This window comes from Tupaia chinensis, unplaced genomic scaffold, assembly GCF_000334495.1.
Source record: "Tupaia chinensis unplaced genomic scaffold, TupChi_1.0 Scaffold143796_1, whole genome shotgun sequence".
Lineage (NCBI taxonomy): Eukaryota > Metazoa > Chordata > Mammalia > Scandentia > Tupaiidae > Tupaia > Tupaia belangeri.
In genome coordinates, this window is record NW_006203646.1 from 7,872,772 (window position 1) to 7,882,628 (window position 9,857).

Here is a 9,857-nt window from a genome sequence, read left to right on the forward strand (position 1 = left end):
TGGGAAGAAAGAGAGATTAAGGAACAGGATGAGGGTAAAAAACAAGAAGCCCATACAGTTCTGTCTGTCAGTCTGATCACCCATGTTTTCTCAACATCGGTTAGAAATCTCTTCAAAAGTCCTCCTAACCTTTTCCCAGAGCCCCCACCATGCTTCCAGCAGGCTCCATGGAGCATTTCAGCTCATTCCCAAGACCCAGTTACATTCAATTTACTTGAATTTTATCAGAGTGCCAGTCAGCAGTGTTCTAGATGAACTGCCCTGAATTGAGCAGAGGCCAGTGAGGTCTTGCCTGGAGCTCCTGTCTCACTCTCTGTTGTGACTCCCAGAGTTACCTTGGAGACTGATGACCTCACAGAGCCATTCCTGAACCTGCAGAGTCCTGACCCTGTCAGGGCATGATGCACTCTGGTCAAAGCAGCGTGAGATTGCCTTTGGCCTTAGCAGGAAAAGTGGATGTGCACCCTGCTTTTTGTTTCTAGAAGGTTCTGTTGCTGTTCAGACTGCAAACAGCAGCAAAGAGCCCAGGCATATCTGTGTCTTTTGGCAGTTTTCTTTGAGCTACTGATTTTAAGCAAGCCTGAAAGCAGGGACAATATAGGAGAGTCCAGGTGCCAGCTGCAGCTGAAAGCCAGTGTCATCCACAGGCCATCCCCCAGTGGTCAATGGCATCCTCTGCATCTTTGGAATGATTTTGGATCCATAAAGCCAGGATTGTTACCTTGCCTGGAGCATTGCTCTCTATTTATTAGGTAAAGGTTTATCAATACAGTAACAATTCATACTTAGCAAACTGTTATTTAACCACATGTTGATTTCATTAAGGCTAGAACACAGTAATTATTGTAATAACAGTGTGTGTTTCCCCCGTGCCCTCCAGAGAGTGAAGGATTGGAGGACAGTCCTTGCTTGATGGGCTAACATTGAATTTTTAGCTACCAGCTTGTGACTAGGAGGAAGAAAAGGAAAAAAGGGTTGAGCAAATGCTGGATTCAAAGACTTTAGTTACAATTACCAGAGTGTCAGTCAGCGGTGTTACTCTGATTAATTCATTGCCTGCCAAATATTTTTGAGTACTTGCTATGTGTCACGTGTCGTACTGGATGACAGGCCTAAAGGGGTGAATGAGATAGGCTCAGTGTATTCATTACCTTTTGTCACATAACAAGATGACCACAAAATTAGCGTCTTAAAATAATACATTTAAGATTTCAAGGTTTCTGTGGGTGAGTCCTCTAGAAGGCTGCTATCAAGGTGTCTGCTGGGGCTGTCTCATCAGATGATTTGACTGGGGAAGGATCCACTTCCAATCCCATGTCGTTGTTAGCAGGGTGCAGGCTTTTGCAGGCTGTTGAACTAAGAGCCTCAGTTCCTAGTGACTTGTTGCCCTCAGTTCCCTGCCACATGGCCCTCCCCGACATGGCCATCGAAATCTGCAAGGAAGGAAGCCTAGTAAGACAGACTTTGCCAACTTTGTAACATGATCTTTGAACTAACATCTCTGCCAGTTTGTGTGGGTTAGAAGCGAGTTGCAGTTCCTGCCCACACTCAAGGGCATGAATTCTAGGAAGGGAATGGGGGGTAACTGAGGACTATTTTAGAGTCTGTCTACTAGATCTTTGCTGTCGCTTAGTTTACAGGAACGACATTGATAGAATATAATTAATCATAATTTGAAGTGCGGTTCAGGCTAGGAGAGGGAAGAGCTAAGGCAATTCTTTCCCTCATTCAGTGAAATGATGGGATATTTGAGCTGCGATTAGCAGTATGAGAAGGAACTGCTCACAATCAGTTGTGGGATGTGTGTGCATGCGAGTGTGTGTTTGGAGGGGGCGGGTTATAGCATGAGAGTATGTGATACACAGAGGCTTCCAGGAAGAAGAATTCTTAAACATAAAATATTAGGATGAAAGAGAAACATAGGGATTACAGTTTACCAGCACTCAGTCTGGATACACATTGGACTCACCTGAAGAGCTCTTTTTTTAAAAAAAAATAATTATTCAATTCTGTTTATTATTATATTTAAAATTTTACTATAAGGCATATGCATTCACCAGAGAGCGATAGAAAGAGAGAGAGAGAAAGTGAGAAAGCAAGCTGCCAGGTCTGGTACTTGAATCACAGTCAGACATGTGGGAGTCCAGGGCCTTAACCACCTTGCCAGCAGATGGGCACCACATCTGAAGAGCTTTATAAACTCATGTTTAGGTCCCAGCCCAGAGACTGATGACTTGTTCTCAGGTGGATGTAGGCATAGGGATTTAAAAATCTCTGTAGAGGAATTTAATGTGCAGTTAGGTTGAAAACTAGTCCAACAACTTCCATTTTTCAGATAAGGAATCTAGAGTTCAGAAAGGAAACAGACGTACCCGAAGAGAACACAGCTATTATCTGGAAAAACCAGGGTGATGGATGGGAGGACGCTGAGCTGAAAGGAAGGAGATCTGGCTGTCTACTAACATGTCTCTTTCTTTTTCTAGGACTCAGTTTCTCCATCTATAAAATGACATGGGTCAGATCATGTCGGAGTCCCTTCTAATGCTGACAATACTCTGGTTCGATTTGGTTAAGCACCAGTTTCATAGTAGCGGCTTAACCAAAACAGGGACCTAGCTGCCTCTACTTGGGAGCTGTCTTTGAAAGCCTGGAGTCAGTGATGCTGAGACATGGCCAAGACCCTTCTATGAGTGAGGCTGCCTGATAGACCTGATGTTTCTGAACATGCCCTTTTACTGGAGACAATTTTGTATGCTGGAGTGTGCGAGAAGTTCACCCAGCAGGAGCTGTTCTGGCTGAGTTTAATCTATAGTGTGCGTATTAGTATTAAGGTTTTAATTACAACTGACATTTCCAAGACTACCTGTGAGGGAGCTCTGCTTTAATAAAAAGCACATCGTGGTGGCCTAGGTAACCCTCCCTCATGACCAGGCAGGTGGCTGTGGATTTAATGTAGGAGTACCCAGTTCTCTAGGACCAGCAGATGATGTAATGGTTATGTTGCTAGATTCCCACGTGGTCAACCATGGTTCGAGTCCCGGACCTGGCGGCTTAAAACTCACGCTGGGCACGTGTGCGTGCATGCATGAGTTTTTGCTTTGTGTCTGTCTGTCTCTGTCTCTCTGGCAAGCACATGCACCCTATAGCAAAAATCTAAGAAAAAATTTAAAAAGGAGTACCGAGTTCTCTCTTCTGTCTGCATTCGCTCTTTACCAGCTGGCTACCATGGACCCATCCACACCAAGTCATCACTGAGGAGGGGACAGTGCATTGGGACAGAGGTGTGCTGTTCTGGCCCTCTAGGAACCAGGACTCTCCTCCAGCTCTGGACAAGTGTGTTGACCCCACTGGGACTCAGTTCCTTCACCTGTAAAATAGGCTGCTCTGTTATCTACTTTTTAACAAGATACTTGCTAAACACTTTCTCTGGGTTTTAGCCCTCAGGAATTCACAACTGAGGAGCAGATGGAGCAGAGGCCAGAACATCAGACCCCAGAGGAGGTGACTCTAGTATTCATCAGGAATACTAGACAGTACCTGAGCATGACCAGGTAGGCTGGGCTGGTGGATCGTGAGACTCCCGGAGAACTTTCCTCTAAAGTTAGCTAATTAACTCACTAAACATTTATTTGCCAGACTCCCAGCCAAGCGCTTTTTAGACACTGTTCATTTTGTGTACAAACACATGACAGAGGCCGGGTATCCACAGGAAAGGAGACAGAGAAAGCCCTCACCTCACAACCATCCCAACAGATGAGGAAACTGAGGCTCAGGGGTTTCAGGAACTTACCCGAGTCACAGAGCTAGTAAATGACAGACCTGAGATTTGGGCCCAACTCTGTCCTTTGGCCTTTCCTTGTGGTCTCTCAAAGTTATTCCAAAGTGCCTTGGCTTGTTTCCGAAGTCAGGTTCCCCTGAAATGTGTGTCCATATTCTCAGGACCATTATCCCCTTGCCACCACTCCAGCCTGAGGACGGACTTTCATTTCTTCTCCAGATTCTCTCCATCTCACTCGGGCTGCTGTGAAAAACCACTCTTGCACCTCACTGAGATCTGTTGTTTCTTCTGCTGAAACACCCTTCCCTGTACTTTTTCAACATCAGAATATATACTTACTGTTTTCAGGCTCAGTTACCTGCCCCTTTCTCAGAGAAAATGTACTTATTGTTTCCAGGCTCAGTTACCTGCCCCTTTCTCAGAGAAGACTCCCCCAACTCTGAGACAGAGACTGTCCCCAGGGCTCACCCAACACCCACCTCCTTCGGAGCACGGTTCCCTCGTGTGCATGCCTGCCTCTCCCACTCGCCTGCGTGTTCTCTGAGGGCAAGGACCGTGTGGCCCTTGGTGCTGCTGTGTCCACAGTTCCTGGCACTCTCAGTCAATGTTCATGCAATAAATGCATGAGGACAGCACGGCCTCTCGCCCCTGGTCTATACCCCAGAAAGAGACTTCCCTGTAGTCCGGCTCCATCCTTACTCTTTATCCCAGCTGCTGACTGTGGGTTTAGGCCTTAGATGCTTCATTAACTAATAATAATGAGTCACTGTACTAGCCTCGGGAGCATTGTAAATGATACAGTGTCAGGAGAAGGCAGTGGGATGTGGAATTTCAATGAGGCTGGAGTGGTTCTTAAAACAGAGAAAATGCCATGTGCAATCTTTTTCTCTGTTAAAGCTCCCATACGCCAGGCCTCCAACACTAACTTAGAGCTGTTCCATTATTCAATTTCAGTTCTAAATCTAGGCTGATTGTTGACATGCAAACTACTGCCACATGCCAGGAGTGGTAGACTGAGTAACGGCCCCCAACGATATCCGTGTCTGAATCCCTGGAAGTTACCTATGTAGCATGAGGGACTTTGCGGATGTGACTCAGCTAAGGACCTTGAGAGGGAGAGATTATCCTGGATCGCCTGGGTGGGCCCCAGTGAAGTGACAGTGTCCTGTCGGAGGCAGAGGGAGATCTGATTGTGACAGCGGAAGCAGAGACTGGACTGATGAGCTATGAAGATGGAGGAAGTGCTCTCAAGCCAAGAGTAAGTAGGCCACCAGAAACAGAAAAGGCAAAGGAAGATTTTTTTCTTCAAAGCCTCCAGAGCGGGACCAGCAGTTGGCGTAATGGCGATGTTGCTGGACTCCCATGTAGTCAGCCATGGTTTGAGTCCTGGACCCGGTGGCTTAAACTCGCACCAGGCGCGTGTGCATGTGTCCCCAAGATCCCAAGAGGAGAATGGAGGAGGAGGGATTGTGGCATGGCCATCCCCCGTGGTGGGTGATTTCTCGCTTTCTGTCTCTGTCTGTCTCTTTCTGGTGAGCGCACGTGCCCTACAGGAAAAATGTCTCCAAAAATAAATAAATAAATAAGAAGCTTCCAAAGGAAACAACCCTACCAACATCTTGAATTTAGCCTAGAGAAACTGATTTCAGACCTCTGACCTTCAGACTGGTAAGAGAAGAAATTTCTTTTAAACCACGAAATATGTGGTAATTAGTAACAGCAGCACAGGAAAACCAATACATCAGGTTACTACTCCCTCTTCTGAAGACACCTGATGGAATATCGTATTCTTTTCTGGATGCAGTCTCAAAATGATTAGCACAGTGCATCTGGCAATCATTAACAACTGATCAGAATGGGAAAGGAGAAATGGAACCCATTTGCTATTCTAGAACAGGTCCAACTAGCTCCTTCAAAGGATAGAGAAGTGGAAGCCCAGAGAGGTGAAGTGATTTTCTCAAGCACACACAGCCTGTTATGGTAGGAGCATCTCCTTCAGGTCAAGATTCTTTTCTCTGTGCTCTTGAAGGCCCCGTAGGCAGAAGCATCAGTGATGATAGAACATTCTGGAGTGGCTTGAATCCTTCTGCAGGGATGTTAATGTTTCTGAAGCCAGAGCTGCTTCAGAACTGGTCCTGCTAGCCCCCTTCTCTGGGTCCGCTTACTGGCCCTCCCTGAAGGCCAGGCTCTGCAGCAGCACACAGGACAGCTTTTGCCAAGGACTGGACTCCTGGGGCAAATTTATTCATCAAAGCTCTCAATGGAGATCCCAGCCACTCTGCTAATGACTTACTTGGGGAATCTTTCTGCTTTGCTCTAATCGCTCCCTCCGGAAACCTGAGCTTGTGAAATGAGAGTCTTTAGGGAGGCTGAGAGCTGTTATCTAAGGAGTAGATAGTGGGGCATTAGCCTCGCCAGCAGGTGGGTGAGTTTACAACCTCACAGGAAATGATCCCTTGGCTGCCAGATTTACTAGCCAGTCTTCCCCAGGGATCAGCCCCTGGCTGAGTGGGTCGCCTCCTCCTGCTCCAAGACCCTCAGAGGCTTCTCACTGTTTCCCACGCTTTTTCTTCTGAGGACATTCCCAGGTCCTGACTGAGCCATATCCCTCCTTTCCAGCCTTATATTCATCATCTTTCCTCTTACAGCTGTTGCTGCGAACTCACTGCTCTCTAAGACTGGGAAAGAGCTTGCCCACTCATAGCAGGACTGAGGACAGGACAAAAATGTCCAAGTCCTACCCAATTTTTACCCTGCTTCCTACCACACCAGGCAGGAGACAGACCACTGATAACATACAAAAGCCCTAACTCAACTCATAGTCGTGGTTTCTAAGATTGTTAAAATTCCATCGAAACAGGTCTCATAATCTGGACTTGTGTGGACCATCCCCACTCTGTGCCACCGAGCTAGGTACAGGGGTACAGGCGTGTGCCAGTTGGAAAAGATTCTCGGTCTCAGATAGGAGCTTCGAGTCTAGAGGGGAAAGGCAGTAATAATGGAGAGTGACAGGGTACGGGGAGGTGCTGAGAGCCACAGGAACAGGAGAAGGGACCCTGTCATGATGCAGGAGCGGTCAGAGTGGACTACCTGGAGGATGTGCTCTTAGCTTGAGATATGTGGTCATTTGCAAGCGAAGAAGACAGGAAGGGTGTTCTGGGCAAAGGTTTAGACTAGGCAGAAAGTGCCCACATCCTGCACATTTTCTTTTTCTTTTTTAATATTTATTTAATAACATTTGTTTTATTATTGCTTTTTAAGTTGACCAAAGAGAGACACACACACAGAGAGAAAGGGAAAGTGAGAAAACAAGCTGCCAGGTCTGGGACTTGAACTGTCGTCGACTATGTGGGAATCCAGTACCTTTAACCTCCATGCCACCTGCAGGTCTTCATTCTGTGGGTTTTCATCAGAGACTAGCTAGAGTGATGGATGGAGGAGAATGAGAGTAAGGGCTGGGCCTGGACAAAGCTCCTGCTTTTAGCCCAAAGGAGAGAGGGTGCAGAGTATATGGGCATCCCTTTCTATTCCTTCAAGACTTACTTACATGGGGGCTGGCAGATGGCATGGTGCTTAAGGGCACTGGATTCCCACATGGCCAACTGTGGTTCGAGTCCTGGACCTGGCGGCTTCCTTTCTCGCTTTCTCTTTCCTTCTCATTCTCTATCTGTTCAAATTTTAAAATAATTATAACACATAGAATTAGATAAATAAATAATTTTTTTTTTTTTTTTTAAAAAAGAAGACTAACTTGTTTGAATGGAAGACTAGGCTGGGCCCTGAAGCTTGAGCAGAGTGGGCCAGTTTGGAGACTTTCGCAGGGCAAGCCTGAGGCTGCAAGAGTGGAAGAAGTGAGGGCTGAGTGAGGGAGACGAAGCTAAGAACAGACTTAAGAGAGAAAGGTGGGATTGTAGGGGGAGAGAATATCAAGTTTTCACCACAATCTTGCTGTAAAGCTTGAGGCTTAGCCTCAGTTTTCTTCATCTGTAAAATGGAGTCAGCTCACAAGGCTGTGGCAAGGATTAAATAAGACACTATACATTCAGTGGCGAGCATGGAGCCTCACACACAGTGCGTGGTTAGTAAATCACAGCTACTTTTATTACCATTCCATGTGTTCTCTTTCAATAAGTAGTTACTGAGTACCTACCTATGCCAGGTACTGTTCTAGGGGCTAGGATTATATCAATGAACAAACTGACAAAAATTCTTGTTCTTGAGGAGGGTACACCCTGTAAGGAGGGACTTATTACTCCTGGTTGTTTTTTTTTTTTTTTTTTTTTTTGGGGGGGGGGAAAGTAGGGGGTGTACACTCTCCAGGAAGACAGAGAAAGACAGAGAGAAAGAAAGTGAAATATCACCCCCAAAGGGGATGCCCACAGTGCAGTCCTTTCTCCTCCATTCTCCTCTCAGGATCTTGGGCATGCACGCACATGCACCCAGTGTGAGTTTAAGCCACTGGTTCCAGGACTCAAACCGCAATTGGCTACATGAGAGTCCAGTGACATAGCCATTATGCTAACTGCTGGTCTCATTATTACTCCTGTTTTGTAGTTGACAGGATGCTGAGAAGTCAAGAAAGTTAGCACACACGTGAAGCTCCAGGCTATGTGATAGCATACCCAAGGCTCTCTCCACCACCTCATCCTACCTCCGTCTATGAGGCAATGCAGAATTAATACTGTCTGCATGGCATCAATTACATATTTTCAACATAGATTTTCTATGATGGTCCTGATTTTAAGCCTCTCTCTGATCATCCCTTTAAGTCACATGTACCTGGCAGACCATGTCTGGGGTTATGGTTGGAAAGATGTGGTTGCTCTGCCCACATCTTTCAGGTAAATGGGGCTGGTAGGTAGCATGGTGGTTAGGGTGCTGGACTCTTACATGGCTGACTATGGTTTAGGTCCCGGACCTGGCGGCTTGCTCTCTCTCTCTCTTCTCTGTATCTCTCAGGTCAAATGAAAGAATAATGATCAGTAATAAAGTTAATTAATTCTTTTTTTAGAAAAAGAATTTCAAGGGAAGAAGTCATCATAGCTGTGGTAATGGGGAAGGTTTCCTGGAGGAAGCTGGACTTCCAGCAAAGGGAAAAGAAAAGGGCAGCAGAGGGATTGGAAACAGTTTAAGCATGACTCCAGGCTGAGGGAATGCACTGCGTAGGGACGATCGACATGTGTGTGCGTGTATTAATTACTTCAGTGGTATTTACCGGACACCTAGCATGTCAGGTACTGTATTGGGCTCTGGGTAGTCACAGTGAAGAAGGCGTACTGGGTTCCTCCCTTCACGAAGCTGAGAGGAAGAGAGAAGGTGCAAGGAGAAGGATGGGGACGGGAGCCATGCGGAGTGGGCACCTGCAGATAAGGGCATTTATCCCAGCAGAGACCCCTTTCCCTGCATTTTGTTTCCTCAGCTTTGTCTCTTGACTCTGGTCCCTCCGCTCATGCTCTGTCAATGAGACAGGAAGCACAGACTCCTGGGAGCTGCTGATGGGCTCAGGAAGTCCCAGATGCCAGCATGGAGGCTGCATGGAGAGCAAGGTGCCTTGGCTCATCCTTTCTCTGATGTTCCCTTTTGGTGTCAGTCTTTTATCTACTCGCTCAGTGCAGACAATCGATGCTAATCCAATCTTCTGGGACCAAATGAAACAGCCTGCATTTAAAGGGCTCGGGCTCTCTTTTCTGATTACCAAGCGACCTACATAATTGCTCTCACCCCAGCCTGCCTGGGAGGGCACTGCCATTGACAAAGCCCAACCAAGCGCTCTCTCTGATGGGAACTGGCTAGGATTTCTTCAGCACTGGGCAAGCACAGAGGAGACCAAGGCAGCAAGGATTCCAGAGGAATGTTTCTTGCCCCAGATCTGCAATTAACTCCCTATGTGACTGCGCAAATATCCGTTCCTACCACTATCTACCTTGTGTTCAGCTTCAACATTTGTAATAAAAAACAGTTGAACCAGGCCTTCTCGAAGGTCCCACACTGCCCAAGATTCTCAGTCATTCCATGCTGCTGGGTCACACCTACCATCTTAGCTCAAAAGTCTCCAGGGACTATTTTGGAACCCATACAG

General features: G+C 46.6%; 1 long non-coding RNA gene across 1 annotated transcript; it reads left to right on the top strand.

The window, feature by feature from the left end:
• The first annotated feature begins 422 nt into the window (after window positions 1-422).
• Window positions 423-5,029, top strand: LOC102482362 (uncharacterized). Its single transcript, XR_001369527.1, has 3 exons — window positions 423-752; window positions 3,438-3,551; window positions 4,733-5,029. It is a non-coding gene; the product is annotated as an uncharacterized LOC102482362 (long non-coding RNA).
• Window positions 5,030-9,857: the final 4,828 nt, after the last annotated feature.